Here is a 16,845-nt window from a genome sequence, read left to right as displayed (position 1 = left end):
CAGCCCACAGCAGGACACACCTGCTCTTGGTGTATGGTAGCAGAGAGAATGCCCCTCAGCATTACTGGGTATTTTAGGCAAGTGAGGTAGAAATGAGCTAAGCCTGGGAGAAAGCCAGCTAATCTGGGTCACCAGATGGGATGCAGTAAAGCAAAAGGCACAGGAGCAGGAATTTTCTGAACGAGAGCAAAACAAAAGGACACAGCCATTACCAGCAGCTCTAATGTTTTTTAACTAGTGGGGATGGCAGCAGAAAAATCTGCAGTTGACTTATGTGTGATTATAAAGCAACAGATGTTTAGGAGAACAACATTGTACAAAACAGAAACAGTGGAGGCTGTTTATTGTCAAGGCAATAGTAACAAGCACCTCTCCTATGGAGACAGGCTGGGAGGACTGGGATTGTTCAGCCTGGAGAAGTGAAGGCTCTGGGACACCTCATTGTGGCCTTCCACAAAACACAGGGGCTGACAAAAAGGAGCAGGTGGTGATAGGACAAAGGGGGATGATTTTAAACTGAAAGAGAAGCCATTTAGATTAGATGTTGGGAATAAATTCTTCACTCAGGGGGTGGTGAGGCACAGGAACACGTCCAGAGAAGCTGTGGATGTCCCATCCCTGGAAGTGCTCAAGGTCAGGTTGGATGGGACTCTGAGCAACTGATCTAGTGGAAGGTTTCCCTGCCCATTGCAGGAGGTTGGAATGAGATGATCCTAAAGGTCCCTTCCAATCCAGGACTTTCTATGATTCTATGATTCTATGATCTCAGCATCCTCCAACAGACAGGACAATTGATGCATCAATCCTGTCTGAACACTTGTGCTTTGCTTTGACAGGGCAATGAGAAGGATCTCAAGACCGAAGTTTCAAACCAGAGGTACACAAACGTGTTTAGGAAATGTTAGAATTGGAGTTTTTTGGAAACACACTGGTCTGACTGGTTGTCTTAGACATATCTGTGCTATTGAGGGCGTTTGGGTTTGATCATCTGCTTCTATAAAATTGTATTGGGTTTGTGTGGCTGGGTTTTGGTAGTGGAGGGGCTACAGGGGTGGCTTCTGTGAGAAGCTGTAAGAAGCTTCTCCCTTTTCTGGCAGAGCCCATGCCAGAGATCCAGTATGGACCCACCACTGAGCCAGGCTGAGCCAATCAGGGATAGGAGTAATGACTCTGGAATAACATATTTAATAAGGGGAAAAAAGTTATTGCACAGATGTAATCGTGCAGAGAAGAGAGGAGTGAGATCTGTGGCAGGAACAGCCCTGCAGACCCCAGGGTGGTGCAGGAGGAGGGGCAGGAGGAGCTCCAGGCACCAGAGCTGAGGTTCCCCTGCAGCCCGAGGTGCAGCCCATGGGGAGGCAATGATGCCCCTGAAGCCCTTGGGAGTCCATGTGGAGCAGAGATCCACCTGCAGCACAGGGAGGAGCCCACATGGAGCAGGGAGATGCCCAAAGGAGGCTGTGACCCCATGGGAGGCCTGTGTTGGAGCAGGGTCCTGGCAGGGAGAGGAGCCCACACTGGAGCAGGTGTGCTGGTAGGATTTGTGACCTCATGTGGGACCCACATTGGAGCAGCCTGTTCCTGAGGGACTGCCCCTCATGGAAAGGGACCCACACTGGAGCAGTTTGTGAAGATCTGCAGCCTGTGGGAAGGACTCACATTGGAGAAGTTTGTGCAGAACCATCTCCCATGGGATGGACCCCACTCTGGAGCAGGGGAAGGACTCTGACTCCTCTCCCTGAGTAGAAACAACCTGTGATGAACTGACCATGACCCCCATTCCCATCTCACTTTGTCATGGGCAGGAGGGAGAAGGGGGAAATGTATTTCTAAGATTTGTTTGACTTCCCATTATCCTGCCCTGATTTTGATTGGCAATAAATTAAAAAAAATTTCCTGAGTCAAGACTGTGTCACCTGTGATGGGAATTGGTGGGGGATCTCTCTCTGCCCTTATCCCAACTCATGAGCCTTTTGTTATATTTTCCCTCCTCTGTCCAGTTGCAGAGGGGACTCACAGAGTGGCTTTGGTGAGTCCCTGGCCCAGCCAGGGTCAACCCACCCCAAAAATAAAAAGTGCAAGGAGGACCAAAAGAACGTAAGTGTTCAGATCAAGACTTCATTAAGCACGTGAGTCTGTTTCCAATACATAAGGAAAAGGACAAAGGAATTATACAAGATTCCTTCCACTGTCTGCAGCTGACACAGCTGGAAAAAGTGGACAAACTTCCATCTATCTTTATCCCAGCTGGGATAATAAGTACTATTACTTTCCCCTGAAGACCTTGCATCCATATATCACCCTTATTACAAAGCTGTAATTATTGTGTAAATCAAAGAGCTGAAATATGTCTTTTAACTTTTCTCATTCATTCCATTCATGTGAGAGGATGATATTTATCCCTGGTGATTTTTGGATGGAAAATGTCTCTTTTTCCCCCAACTCTATTTTTCAAAATATTCAAAAATATTTTTAAAAAATGTGCCAACAGATCAAATTCTCCAGGACTGAGAAAATTAATTTCTTCTTTTGGACAAGTGACAAAGAGCTGCTTAGTGGCCACTTCACATGATGGACCCAAGGTCTGTCCACATCTGACCCGTGTCAGGCTGGAGGTACAACAACTGACAGCACAGGGACAGCTCAGATGGGAGAACATCAAAGCCCTGGCAAAGACAAATGCAGTGCCTGGGGCTGAGGAGGAGATAAGCCCCCACTCCTGCCAGTAAGGGCTGACACACACATTAATTCTGCTTTTCCATTCTGCTACTCAAAATCAAAAAGTATTTAGGATTATTTTGGAAAGAAAATATAAATAATTCCCAAATATGAGCAACCTGAGCTAGTGGAAGGTGTCCCTGCCCACGGCAGGGGGTTGGAACTGGATGCTCTTTGAGGTCCCTTCCAACCCAACCCATTCCAGGATTCTGTGATTATGGGATGGTTGGACAGATCGAGGTTTCTTTGGCTTCAGCTGAGTGAGAACACAGATGTGGAAGACAATGTGGAAGATAAGTGTGGATTTTGGACTTTGTCCTCAATGTCAAGGGGAACTTAAGAGCTGGGATATACAGGGAACACCTTGAAGGCGACTTCAGTCTGGAAGGAAAACAGGTGGAGTGAGTGCAGAGGAGGCCACCAGGATGATCAGAAGGGTGGAGAAGCTTTGCTGTGAGGAAAGGGTGAGGAAATTGGGATTGTTCAGCCTGGAGAAGAGAAGCTTTGGGGTGAACTTTTTGTGGCCTTCCAGGACCTGAAGGGATTTGACATGAAAGATGGAGAGGGACTTTTTATAAGAGCATGGAGTGACAGGACAAGGGGGAATGGCTCAGACTGAAAGAGAGTAGGTTTAAATTGGATATTAGGAAGAAATCCTTTACTTTCAGGGTGGGGAGGCCCTGGCACAGGTTGCCCAGAGAAGCTGTGGCTGCCTCATCCCTGGAAGTGTCCAAGGCCAGGTTGGACAGGGCTTGGAGTAATCTGGTCTAGTGGAAGGTGTCCCTGCCCATGGCAGGGGGTGGAACTGGATGATGTTTAAGGTCCCTTCCAACCCAAACCACTGTGGGATTCTATGACATACAGTAAGTAAAAAGTTATATCTCCATGAAAATATCAACTTCCTGAAAGCATGAGGAAGATGTTAAAAGGAAGAAAAACAGCAGCAAAATTGCTTTCACTTAAAAAAAAAAAAAGGAATCATTAAAATAATAATGGCTGAATAGAAACATTTCATAGGAAGTTCTACAAAATTAAAAGAAAATAAAAATCGAGACTTCAAAGTCTTCTTTTAATGAACTGTGTGAGTTTATGGATTCAGCTCATGAGCTTGAACTCTTCTTCCAAGCCCCCCTTAATCACCAGAAGCCTGACCCAAAACATGAGTGATCTTGCAGAGATTTGCTTGCAAGCAAAATCAGTGCTTGTCACAGCATGAGATTCTGGTAATTAGGGCCTTAATTCCACTCCTTCTGCCGCCAGTGGTCATCTTGATTAAAGCAGAAATGACTTTTTAAAGCAAGGGAAAGAGTCCTAAACCAAGATATTTTCCTACTTCAGCAGCAGGCAGGTAAATGAAAGATATTCAAAGCAAGGTTTAAAGGAGATAGTCAGCTCACACAGCACTCAGAGCAGAAATTATCCATTAGAGCCATAACAAACCAAGGCATATTCCCTGATGCATAACTAACTCCTTTGATGGACTCTGCTCCCCAAAGACTCTAGCATCCTTGTGTTTTGAGTGTCTCCTGTATAAGCTTATTAAATTGTTCCTTTAATTAACTTGATAAAATGAACTCACAGTTGGACTTACTAGTCAGAGTTGTATTTTGATTTTGAATGTGCAGAGAGTTACAAGAAAAAAACTGCTCACTAGGAAATAAAGTTCCCTGATGTTTAAGGAAGATCAAAGACTCTCCAAATATTAGCCAAGGATATCAGGTAAAAGTTTTAGGTGAAATGTCCCAAAGAAAATCAACATTCCCATACACATACAAATAGAAAAAATCCAACCAAAAAACAAAGACTTTTCCCTTCCCTTCCCTTCCCTTCCCTTCCCTTCCCTTCCCTTCCCTTCCCTTCCCTTCCCTTCCCTTCCCTTCCCTTCCCTTCCCTTCCCTTCCCTTCCCTTCCCTTCCCTTCCCTTCCCTTCCCTTCCCTTCCCCCCCCTCCCCTCCCCTCCCCTTCCCTCCTCTCCCCTCCCCTTCTCAAATCTTCCCTTCCCAAACCTTCCCAAACCTTCCCAAACCTTCCCACATTTCCTTTTCTTGAAATTTCCTTTCCTTGAAATTTCCTTTCCTTCCCAAACTTTCCCTTCCCTACAGAAACTTTGTTTCTCTGACTCAATATTTCCTTGTCCAAAGGCCTTTCCGTAACTGGAAGGTAAATATCACTTGGATTGGTACAAACCTGAGCACAGCTGGGCTGATTTAAATAGATTAAAGACATCAAGTGTTCCAAATAGAAAACAAATATGAAAATTTTTAGGGGGAAAAAATAACCTCCCAGGCATCTAATTTATCACCAAGTCACTAAAGAAATGTTTAGACATAGAATAATGGGGTTTTTTTCCTTTTTTCCAAGTTCTATTTCTGTTATAGTTGATTAACACAACTAAGTTAAACGTGGAACACTTATTCTCAAACTCTATTTAGGTGGAACCTTGTGGCTCCTGCTGTCTAAGAGTTGAAGAAAAGAGACTGTGCTCAAACCCATTGCTTTTCCCCTTGTGTCTGCAATTCCAAATGAAAGACATCACCTCCATTTCCAGGCTTTGCTTCATTAAAGCTGGAAACAATTTTCCCGTTGGACAAGGTCAGATTTTAATGTTACATCACACACAAAGCACTTAATGGACATGTGAGTCAAAGATACTCACAAAATATGCCCTTTTCAAAGGGAGACCTGTTGGATCTCATTAAACCTGTTGCCTATGAAGGAAAAAAAAAATAGCCTGAGTGCTACAAAAAAAAAAGAATTCCTACACATTAATCCAAAAATTAAACTGAAATCACACCAAATAAAGAGCAAAAGAAAAACCAGAAGTTTTCCCCAACAGCTGTCACATTTGCCTGGCTTTATGATCATGATAGACAGAGCAGTAGAGTCAATTAGTTCTCTTCACAAACATATCTACTAATTAGTGAGTGAATAGGCAGTAAACACAGCAGAGTTTATCTTCAAGAGAAGGAAAATATGCACAAACATTTGGATATAGTTGGATAAAACCACACAGAGACATATATTTTATATAACTTACAGGCCAGAGAACTATTTACACAAAGTATTTGGTTTAATAGGGACATTAAATCTACTCATGTGCTTTCTGTCGTCTGCTAAGGAGAAAGTGCATCAGCCTAATTTACTTTGGAAATGGAAAATAAACTTTAAAAATTGCTGTATAAACACCATTTGTACGGTATAAATGTATAAAACTACCCTTTTGCATCATACAGGATGGTTTTAGGGCAGTACCTGGAAGCTTTGATCTCTTTGTGGTCCCCTTGTTGAAGCTGCTCCATCTTTCATCAAGTTCCCTTAAACACATGATAGGAAAACTAGGAATGGAGCTGAGGGATAAGAAGCCACAGCCAGACAAACAAATTTTGTTTTAAAATAGGATAGTTCTGGGATGGTTCAGGATTTGTCTGGGAGAGCATCTGGAATGTCAGGACACCTTGTGTGCAGGTGAAGGAGCTGAGGGTGAGCTCTGGACCACAGGGCTCCACGAGTTGGCTCTGTAGCCTTGGTGACAGAGAGAAGAGGGAATGGAATATCACAGACACTGGAATGGCACCTCAGGGCTGTCCCCCCATCTGCCTCCTGTGCTCCTGCAAAGATTCTCTGACTAAAATTGTGCAATTATTACATTATAAGGAATAGAAAAATTCTTTGACTGTAATTGTGCAATACACTCACTATTGCACAGGTTTGCCCTAAAGAAGGAAAATCACCTCATGGTTTAATAATTTTTTTTTTCCTGATGGAAAGAATATGGTTTTGGTGCCTTTTTTTTCTTTTCTTTTGTTGATTATAATGGCCCCTAGAAAAACAAGAGTAAAAGGGGTAAAAGCTCCTCAACCCCCCTGATTTTAGCAAGCCTGTCTTTGCTTTCCCATCCTGCACTCTCACACTGGGAAAGCATCCCAAAGCCATGCTCATCACAGGGTGCTGGCTTTGGCTGAGACACGTTTAATTTTCTCCCCAGGAGCTGCTGTGGGGCTGCGTTTTGGGTTGGTGCTGAGAACAGGGGTCATCACACAGAGATGTTTTTGTCGTTGCTGAGTTGTGCTTGCACAGCTTCAGAGCCTTTTCTGCAGCTCCTACTGACCCACCAGCGAGGGGGCTGGGGGTTCACAGGGGGTTGGGAGGGGACATCACTGGGACAGCTGATCCCAACAGACCTTTGGGATGTCCCACACCACAGAAATGCTCAGCATGTAGACCTGGGGAAGGAGGAAGGAGGGGGGGGGGGACATTCAGGGTGATGGCATTTGTCTTCAAATCCCTGTTACACCGGATGGATCCCTGTTTTCCTGGGGATGGCTGAACACCTGCCTGCCCATGGGAAGCAGTGAAGGAATTCCTTGTTTTGCTTTGCTTGTTTGTGGGACTTTTGCTTTCCCAGTTATTGAACTCAACTCAGATATTTTCTCACTTTTACCTTCCCAGGTAAAAGTGCCCAGGGAGCACCTGCCTGGTTCTTAGCTGCCAGCTGGGGTTAAACCACAGCGTTCTACAAACACCACATCCCCAAAGTCATTGCTGTGCACCTGCATCTCTACTTGCTACCAAAACCCCAAATTGCTCAAAACTCAGTTAAAAAAAATTCCCTCCCCAGAGACCACCGTAATTCAGAGGGACTGGATCAAATCTGCTGCCTGTCCGGCCGCTCCAAATCGCCGACTAAAGTATCCTACAACCGAATTTCCCTTGTCTTGGACGAGCTGCCCGGACCTGCGAAGAGCTCGGGTTCCCTCTGCGGGCAGGAGGAGAGATGGAGAGTGGAGCCTTCAGCGGGTCCGCAGCTCCATCTAGTGTCACCCAGCCAGGGAGCGAGCGGAGAGCCCGGAATCCAGGGAAAAACCGCAAGGAAACTCTCTGGGATCTGCAGGGCGTGTGACAGCCACAGTTTCTCTGGGCAATCTGTGCCAGTGTTTTACCACCCTCATTGTAAAAATCTTCCTCCTTATACACAATATAAATTGACACTCTTTCCACTTAAAGCCATTCCTCCTAGTCCTGTCCCTCCATCCCTTGTCCCAAGTCCCTCTCCAGCTCTCCTGGAGCCCCTTTAGACCCTGAAAGAGGCTCTCAGCTCTCCCTGGATCCATCTCTTCTCCAGGTGAACCCCCCCAGCTCTCCCAGCCTGGCTCCAGAGCAGAGGGGCTCCAGCCCTCAGAGCATCTCCGTGGCCTCCTCTGGACCTGCTCCAGTGGGTCCATGTCCTAATCATAGAATCATAGAATCATAGAATCGATTGGGTTGGAAAAGACCTCCGAGATCATCGAGTCCAACCCTTGGTCCAAATCCAGTCCATTTATTAGATCATGGCACTCAGTGCCACATCCAATCTGCGTTTAAAAATCTCCAGGGATGGTGAATCCACCACCTCTCTGGGCAGCCCATTCCAATGCCTGATCACTCTCTCTGTAAAGAATTTTCTCCTGATATCCAACTTAAATTTCCCCTGGCGGAGCTTAAGCCCGTGTCCCCTTGTCCTATTGCTGAGTGCCTGAGAGAAGAGACCAACCCCCACCTGGCTAGAACTTCCCTTCAGGTAGTTATAGACGGTGATGAGGTCACCTCTGAGCCTCCTCTTCTCCAGGCTAAACAACCCCAGCTCCCTCAGCCTCTCCCCATAGGACTTATGCTCCAGTCCCTTCACCAGCCTTGTCGCTCTTCTCTGGACCCGCTCCAGCACCTCAATATCCTTTCTGAACTGAGGGGCCCAGAACTGAACACAATACTCAAGGTGTGGCCTCACCAACGCAGAGTACAGGGGAAGGATCACTTCCCTGCTCCTGCTGGCCACGCTATTTTTGATACAGGACAAGATCCCATTGGCCTTCTTGGCCACCTGGGCACACTGTTGGCTCATGTTGAGCTTCCTGTCAATTAGTACCCCCAGGTCCCTTTCTGCCTGGCTGCTCTTCAGCCACTCTTTGCCCAGCCTGTAGCACTGCATGGGGTTGTTGTGGCCAAAGTGCAGGACCCGGCACTTGGCTTTATTGAACTTCATCCCATTGGAATCAGCCCATCTCTCAAGTCTATCCAGATCCCTCTGCAGAGCCCTCCTGCCTTCCAGCAGGTCGACACTCCCTCCCAATTTAGTGTCATCAGCAAATTTGCTGATGATACACTCAATCCCCTCATCTAAGTCATCAATAAAGATGTTAAACAGGACTGGGCCCAACACTGATCCCTGGGGAACACCACTGGTGACCGGCCGCCAGCTGGATGCAGCTCCATTCACCAGCACTCTCTGGGCCCGACCCTCCAGCCAGTTCCTAATCCAGGAGAGGGTATACTTGTCCAAGCCATGGGCTACCAGCTTTTCCAGGAGTATATTATGGGAGACAGTGTCAAAGGCCTTGCTGAAGTCTAGATAGACCACATCTACAGCCTTCCCCTCATCCACCAGGTGGGTCACCTGATCGTAAAAAGAGATCAGGTTGGTCAGACAGGACCTGCCCCTCCTAAACCCATGCTGGCTGGGTCTAATCCCTTGTCCATCCTGAAGGTGCTGTGTGATTGCACTCAGGATGATCTGTTCCATAACCCTGCCAGGCACCAAGGTCAGGCTGACAGGCCTATAGTTGCCAGGGTCCTGCTTGCAGCCTTTTTTGTGGATTGGAGTGACATTCGCCAACCTCCAATCATTTGGGACCTTCCCAGAGAGCCAGGACTGTTGGAAGATGATGGAGAGCGGTTTGGCAAGCTCTTCTGCCAGCTCTCTCATCACCCTGGGATGGATCCCGTCTGGTCCCATAGACTTGTTGGGATCCAGCTGGCTCAGTAAGTCGATAACTACATCCTCCTGGAATACAGGAGGGCTATTCAGGTCTCTGTCTCTGTCTATCTGCTCTAGAGGCCAGTTGTCCTGAGGGCCACCTGTCTTACTGCTAAAAACTGAGGCAAAGTAGGTGTTAAGTACCTCAGCCTTCTCCTCATCTTTGTTAACTATATTTCCCTCAAAGTCCAACAGAGAACTGAGGTTTTCCTTGCCTCTCCTTTTGCTATTAATGTATTTATAAAAGGACTTTTTGTTATCCCTAACTGAATTAGCCAAATTAACTTCAAATTCCACTTTTCTTTCCCTAATTTTTTTCCTGCATGACCTGGCTCTCTTCGTAAATTCTTCATAAGTAACCAGCCCTTTTTTCCACAGTCTGTAAACTTTCTTTTTATCCCTGATTTCTTTTAGAACCTCCCTATTTAACCAAGCCGGCCGTCTTCCCCTCCGGCTGGCCTTTCGGCACACTGGTATAGCCTGTTCCTGTGCGCTCAAAATTGCCTGCTTGAAGCATGTCCATCCCTCCTGGACCCCCCTGCCTTTAAGGGTTGTTTCCCAGGGTATGCCTTGAATTAGTTTTTTGAATAGGCCAAAATCTGCCCTCCGGAAGTCCAGAGTAGAGGTTTTAATGATGGCTCTCCTTACATCCCTGAGGATTGAGATATCAAGTTTCCCACAGGAGCTCTCTCCTGTTAGGGCTGAGCTTCCTGATCCAAGGGCAGAGCTCGAGCCCTTTGGTGGAAGAACAACATGAGAATTCAATGGGAGCAGGGCTGGGTACTCGAGTTCCCTCCCCAGAGCTGAGTATCTTTGAGTATGTTCCAAAGAACTGCATTTCAAACAGAAACTATAAAAATGTAAGGACCAAACTCCAAATTCGTGTTCACAGATGAATCTTTAGTTGCTGACGTGCACAACAGTGCTCTGTGATCTTTTTCTATGCCAGCAGTGCCTCTTGGCCAAAAAAAATCACCCTTTTCTCAATGTTCTGACCTTTTAAATCCTAAACAATGCAGGTAGATCCGAGACTAATGGAATTAGTGAAAGATCTTTATTTTTTTTTAAAATGAAAATATGTGTGAAAACTGTCAGGTGATTTCTGTGGTTTCTAAATTTTGGTCTTTCCCTCAACGAGGAGTGCTGAGGAGCACTTTCCTTCAGTAAGGTCTTTCCCTCAATAAGGAGCACTGTGTGATACTTTATTTTCATTAAACTAGACAAAAAACTAATCTATTCAGCCTCTGTTGCATTGTCAAAAGTGCTGGGACTGGGATTTCAGGATATTTTTTGGGGGGGGAAACACATAAGAGCACAGATATATCACACAAGGATCACACATTTCTTTCTCCATGAAACCACTGAAGAGATCAGGGAGGATTTCATGCTAACATGTTCTATTCCACTAATTTCAGCACTGCATTTTACTCATGGATTTTGTCCTTCTGAAGCAGCAGCTGGAGACCAGGCAGAATGTCCTTGAGTATCTGAACTGGGGCCAAATATCCATCCTTAGGTACCTGATTTAAGTGGTTGCCTGATGAGGAAAAAAAAAAAAATAATATTATTTTCTCCAATTCAATGTGGAAATAATTCCTTTTTGTTTTCATTTGGAGAGTTTCAGCGAAACATTTAAATATTTAAAAATCATAAAAATCACACAAAAAAAGTTACGGTATTTTGGGGAGAAAAAAAATAAGCTCGGAAAATTTATTAACTACTTTTAACGCACACGTTACAGTTGTTTTAAGTGGAGTGAGAATAAAAGGACACTTAATTGATAGGTTAATTATAGAGTGCCTTTGGTGGCATTCTGCTGGATTCTACCTTCAGATCTAGCTTTGGATATTCCGGGAGAATGGCATTATTATTCAGAGGGACAGTTCAGAGCAATACCCAGACCACAGAGTGTCTCCCCAGATCTCCTCCTGTTGGTCTGGTTGCAAATGTGGGATTCAAAGTGTGAGTGACCACTTTCCATGGGTGGGATTCCCACACCCTTTCTCAGAAGCCCAGAAAACAATAAAATGTGATGACAAGAAATGATGGCTCCGCTCCAAAAAAACCCCATTGCCTAGAAATATTTTATTTCTGACCTAGTTTTGTCTATTCCCTTTTCCTTTGTCATGGAATTGTCATTAATATTTAGGCACCAGCAGACCTGTAAAGGGTTGGCCTCGTACAAACATTTACCAAGTTTATAAATGTACCTTACATAGATATTTTTTGGTGTACCCGCATTTCTGGAGTGGGTTTCATAAGAAGGGTGATTGGTAGCAGATTTAAAATTAGTCCTTGTGATTTCTGCATGTTAATCAACCATTTAACCATTTTCCTGCACCTTTCTGAGCTCAAAACACCTTTCCAAGAGCTTGAACTTGTCTCTGTTTTGCACATACATGCAGTATTTATGTTCTACCATAATATTTGGCTCCTACTTTCTTATTCTGGCCTTGCAGAGAAATGAGGAGATAAACTAAGGTGATAAATACATCCAAGAGGGGGCTTGTATGTTATTTTTCTTTTACAATGTTGATATTTATCATTTTACCTTTGGCATTTTGTGATTTTCTGTGAACTCTACTTAAAAACAGATAATTAATAAAACCTAAGCAAAATATTACTTGTTCTGACCTGTTTATGTTGGGTTTTTTTGGGTTCACTGATATTCTTGAAGGGAAAAAAAACAACCAGGTCAGCCTGAACACCTTTTCCATTTACAAGAACGAACAGCAAGATGAAAAATCAATTATTCCTGCTCCTCCAATATAAAAATCTCAGTCCAGTGGTGCCCTGACTTTCACACTCTTTTTCTTCTCCTTCCCAACCAACAACACTGGCTGAGTTCTGGTATGAAATTCAGGTGTCAGCTCCCTGTCAGAGGTAGGAGCTCTGTCTCCCACTAAGTATATTCACACTGAACCTACACAAAAGAGGACAATCTTCCTCTTGCTGCTTCCTTTTTCATAAAATGTCTCTTTAATTCTGGAGGTTCTACCTTGGTAGCTTTTGCACTGTAATAACCCCTCCTCTGTCAGGAGGAGAAACAGAAATAACAACAAACCCTGCATTAGGAGGAAACATTTAAGTCCTTGATACCAATCTCTCTGCCATCTATTAATTAACAGAGGCCACAGGAGCTGTTTTTGTCGTTCTCAGAAGAGAATTATATTTGCAACTGATGGTTGTATCCATGGTTGTATAGGAAGCTTCAAAATAACCTACTAATCACCTGAGCATTTCAACCTAAATTAAGGTGGGGAGGCTTCCAAGAAAAGATTTAAGGGTGTAATTATGTACCTTTTCAGGGTTCATATCCCTGCCCAAAAAAAACAATTCCAGGAATAAACTGGCAACGTGGAAAACTCTCCGTGGTTTTGTTAATTCATCTTCACTCACCTTCTGCTTCTCTAATTTGATTTGCTGCTTAATATTTCCACCACGAGTTTCAGATTTAGCAGCAAGTGTAAACAGGAGTGCTGTTATTTTATTGTTTCCTTAATAATATCACAGAGGAAAATTCAGGGCGTGTTAATGGCAAATATTATTGCAAAACATTATTGCTCAAAGAGCTTTTATTTAAATGGCAGAATTAACGTTCCACGTATAAAAAGAGAAAGTACATTGGTTGGCTGGTTGTTTGGTTGTGGTTTTTTTTTTCGTTTATTTGTTTCTTTTTAAAGCTTAAGAGCATGAAAAGCTCAGCACAGAGGCATTAACAGCTGATTCTTTTCTCTGCCTGTGGCTGTGGCAGAAAGCTCAGTAAAAGTTGCTCAATAAGAGCACAACAAACACGCAGTGATTCTTCCAGGAACACCTGGCTGAGTTCCAGCAATCTGCAGCTCAGCAACTCCCCAAAAATGTTCTGGGCCCAAATTTGTCAACGGTTTCATTATTTGTTACACGAGTCAATCACTTCAAGCGTGTTTTAGTCCCAACTGATCACTTTTGGGTGCCTGTTGATCCATTTGGCCCCGTAAATTGATATTGACTGCTGCTAAAAGCAGGTATTTGTTAAGGACTGTGTGTGATTTCAGCTGTTTTCATCTGTTTGCATCATGATCATCCTCAGTTTCTGGTATTTCTGTGTAAATCTTGACTCTCCTCACAGATTAGAGCACCACTGCAGAATTTTTTCCACCACCATTGTTCTAAGGATTTTGTGATGGCCTTGTTTTCTGATTTCATTTTTCACAATTATTTTCCCTGGGAGAGACAGAAAATGTAGTGAAATAATCACTTTCACCATCTCTTCAGATGAATATTGGTTATTACAGACATACACACAAAAAACCCCCCAAATATTAAAATAATCACCCTAAATTTTGCATCAGGAAACTAAAACCAGAAGCCAAGTCAGTGTGATCAGGGCATGTAAAAGGTACCATGTGCCTGAAGCTTCAATCAAAGTTATTTTGTCAGTATGCAAGAGTTATTCACTAATTTTTCATATAATCAATCTGGGAGAATGAAAACCTCTTTTTAAAAAATTAAGTAAAGGAAAAGGGGTTGGATGAATAAGTATAAATGACGAACTGCTCAGCACAGAAAACTATCTATTAAAAATATAAATGGAATTTCCCCTGTTCAGAGGGAAATTTATGGGTATTTATGTTCTCTGGCCTGACTACCATAACTCCAGAGATGTTTTACTGGTTTTAAATAACTGTTGGAGAAACAGGAGGAAGGAAAACAAACTGCCTTTGAAAGAAAGGGTATATTTTTACAAATAAGGGGGTTCACAAAATAGGATCTTTGAACAGGTAAAACCTCTCAAACTTCTCCCTTTCTGTGCTTCATGGAACATTTAGACAGTTGCTTATTCCTGTTCTCCTGGGTGTAAATCAGTTGTAATGTCAGGTTAGTTTTTATGTGGATTCTATTCATGAGTTCCTGGGTGCAGATAAATCCTAAAACTGGCTTAATTTTCATGCAGCTATTTTTCTTGGGGCTTTACAACAAGAATTTGCTCACATTATTCAATAGAATATTATATTTTACCGTAAGAAATAGCCTAATTTTCTGACTACAATTGTGCAATGCACAGGTCTGTCTCATAGAAGGAAAATCACCTTGTGGTTTAATTACATTAATTTTTTTTAAGGGAAAGAAAATGGTTTTGGCGTCTTTTTTGTTCACAGAATTTTAATTTTGTTATTTATAATGGTCCCTAAAAATTAAGAGTAACAAAGGGCAAGCTCTACAAAAATGTGATAAGAAACCAGTATCTTCACCACATACTTATGATAAAATCAATGTTGTTGGCTTTTGATCATCTAGAATTACTACATGAGAAAATTATCTATTTTTTAGACAGGATTCAAATAATGTCATTGAATTGCAGAATTAGCTCATGTGGAATTCTCCTTCCACTGCTACTGTTTTCTTAAAATACAGATTTTCAAGTAGCACCCAAAATTGCATCCACTTACCCTGGTCATCTCACGTTGTTGAGTTACTACAGAAAAGTCAAATTACAAAAAAATGTAGCAGATAGAGAGATAAAATATAAAATCTATTCTTCTGAAATGTTCAGTTTGCTCAAGACAGAATTTCTCTTAAGCAGTAGCTACATCCTTAATTTTGATTTTAGGTGGAATTTTGACTTACTGGAACACGTCCCTGGAAGTGTCCAAGGCCAGGTTGGAGCAACCTGGGCTGGTGGAAGGTGTCCCTGCCCATGGCGTGGGGGTGGAACTGGATGATCTTTAAGGTCCCTTCCAACCCAAACCATTCTGGGGTTCAACATTTCCACGATTTACCAAAAGTTTAAACAATCCCCTCACTTTGGATCAAAGCAAGATTTCCTTTCAATTTTGTTGGCAATGCCATGACAGCGACTGTTGCAAACCAGTTAAACCTTTGCAAGTTTACAGATTTTGTGGTATGAAAACTCTTCTTCATTTCACTCTTCTATGCCTGGGGGTTGTTCTTGGATTTTTCCTCCTGTGCTTCTGTATCAGAGGATTAAGTGATAAATAACTGGTGCCACCGTGCTTGTGTCAACATGAAATGAAAGCCTAACCCTAAAAAAAAAATTAAGATTCTATACTATCCTTGTCGTGGATTTTCCATGAAGTGAAGTTCTACCACTAATAAATGGACCTGTTCATGGATTATTAGTTTGGATTGTAATTTTAGATATGTCATTTGAAATACAGTGTTCATCAAATCTAAAATCAGTTAGTCAAAAACCCTTTGGCATTTATATCTATATATATTTATTTTTTTAAATGTATATACTTAACCCTTCTGTAAGGGAAATCTTTTATCTAGAAAAGGAAAGAGAAAGAAAGGGAAGGAGGGAAGTGGGAATATCTTTCTCCAGGTGTGTTACCTTTGTTCAGGTATTTTACATAAGGGGAGGGTCTTCCTCTGTGGCCCATTGTCAGTAGAAAAGGAGAGAGGCTGAGCATCCTTAGAGGAAACTAATACAAGTTTTCCATCCAAGTGAATGGATGTACATGGAGATATTCCAGAGTTCATAGAATCACAGATTCACAGAGTGATTTGGATTTTAAGGGACCTTCAAATCCAACCCCTTTCCATGGGCAGGGACACCTTCCATCAGACCAGGCTGCTCCAAGCCCTGTCCAACCTGGCCTTGGCAGTTTTCCTTCCATAGGCCAAATATGTGTGTTGAATATTCACTGGTCTTGATATGTTTTATTTAGACACCAAAAGAGTTCTCTGTTTAATCCTAGAGATTGATGTCCCTCCTGTTTTCCTGAGGCAATTACATTTTAGGCCAAATACCAGTGCTCTGATGACTCCAACTTGAGCTGGAAGACCTACAAGGAAGTTTCACCCCTGTGACACCTGATTGTGTCTCATTTGATGGTTATGACTCAGAAATCTTCAGCTACAGCATTTTGCACTCCCAGAAGTTGAGTCAACTCACTTCCCCCCCCTTCCATGGCTTGCAGTGCTTGGTCTTGAGCACATAAAAGTTTCCCTCACAGGAAAGATTTTGGTTCCTGTTATGATTTTGTTGTTCTTTCATTCTTCTTTTACAAAATGCCAGCACTCAGAATAATGAACCTCCAGTGGGCAGATCACATAGAGGATTTATGCATGGGATTCATTTTATAGGTAGGTTGCATCCAGGATCTATTGGCCTAATGGTAAAATAAAAGTATAAGAGAAAAAAAAAGAGATACCTAAGTGTGTCTTCTTTACTTCTTTCATTATAAATAAAACCATGCATGAGAATCTCAGCTGTACATACATGCAACATAAAAACTTAAAGAAGAAGAACTTTATACTTTTTAGGATCAGGGATGAATTAATTAACTACTGAGGAATGGTGGTTGAACATATATCAGAGTTGTGTCTGT

The 16,845-nt window shown here is 42.9% G+C and overlaps 1 long non-coding RNA gene across 1 annotated transcript; it reads left to right on the top strand.

Moving 5' to 3' along the window:
* Nucleotides 1-785: 785 nt before the first annotated feature.
* Nucleotides 786-5,378, top strand: LOC135421708 (uncharacterized). Its single transcript, XR_010434173.1, has 4 exons — nucleotides 786-877; nucleotides 2,506-2,582; nucleotides 4,344-4,437; nucleotides 5,151-5,378. It is a non-coding gene; the product is annotated as an uncharacterized LOC135421708 (long non-coding RNA).
* The last annotated feature ends 11,467 nt before the right edge of the window (nucleotides 5,379-16,845 follow it).

This window comes from Pseudopipra pipra, chromosome 1, assembly GCF_036250125.1.
Source record: "Pseudopipra pipra isolate bDixPip1 chromosome 1, bDixPip1.hap1, whole genome shotgun sequence".
Taxonomy (NCBI): Eukaryota; Metazoa; Chordata; class Aves; order Passeriformes; family Pipridae; genus Pseudopipra; species Pseudopipra pipra.
The sequence above is the reverse complement of the archived record's forward strand: the minus strand, read 5'-3'. Positions and strand labels throughout refer to the sequence as shown.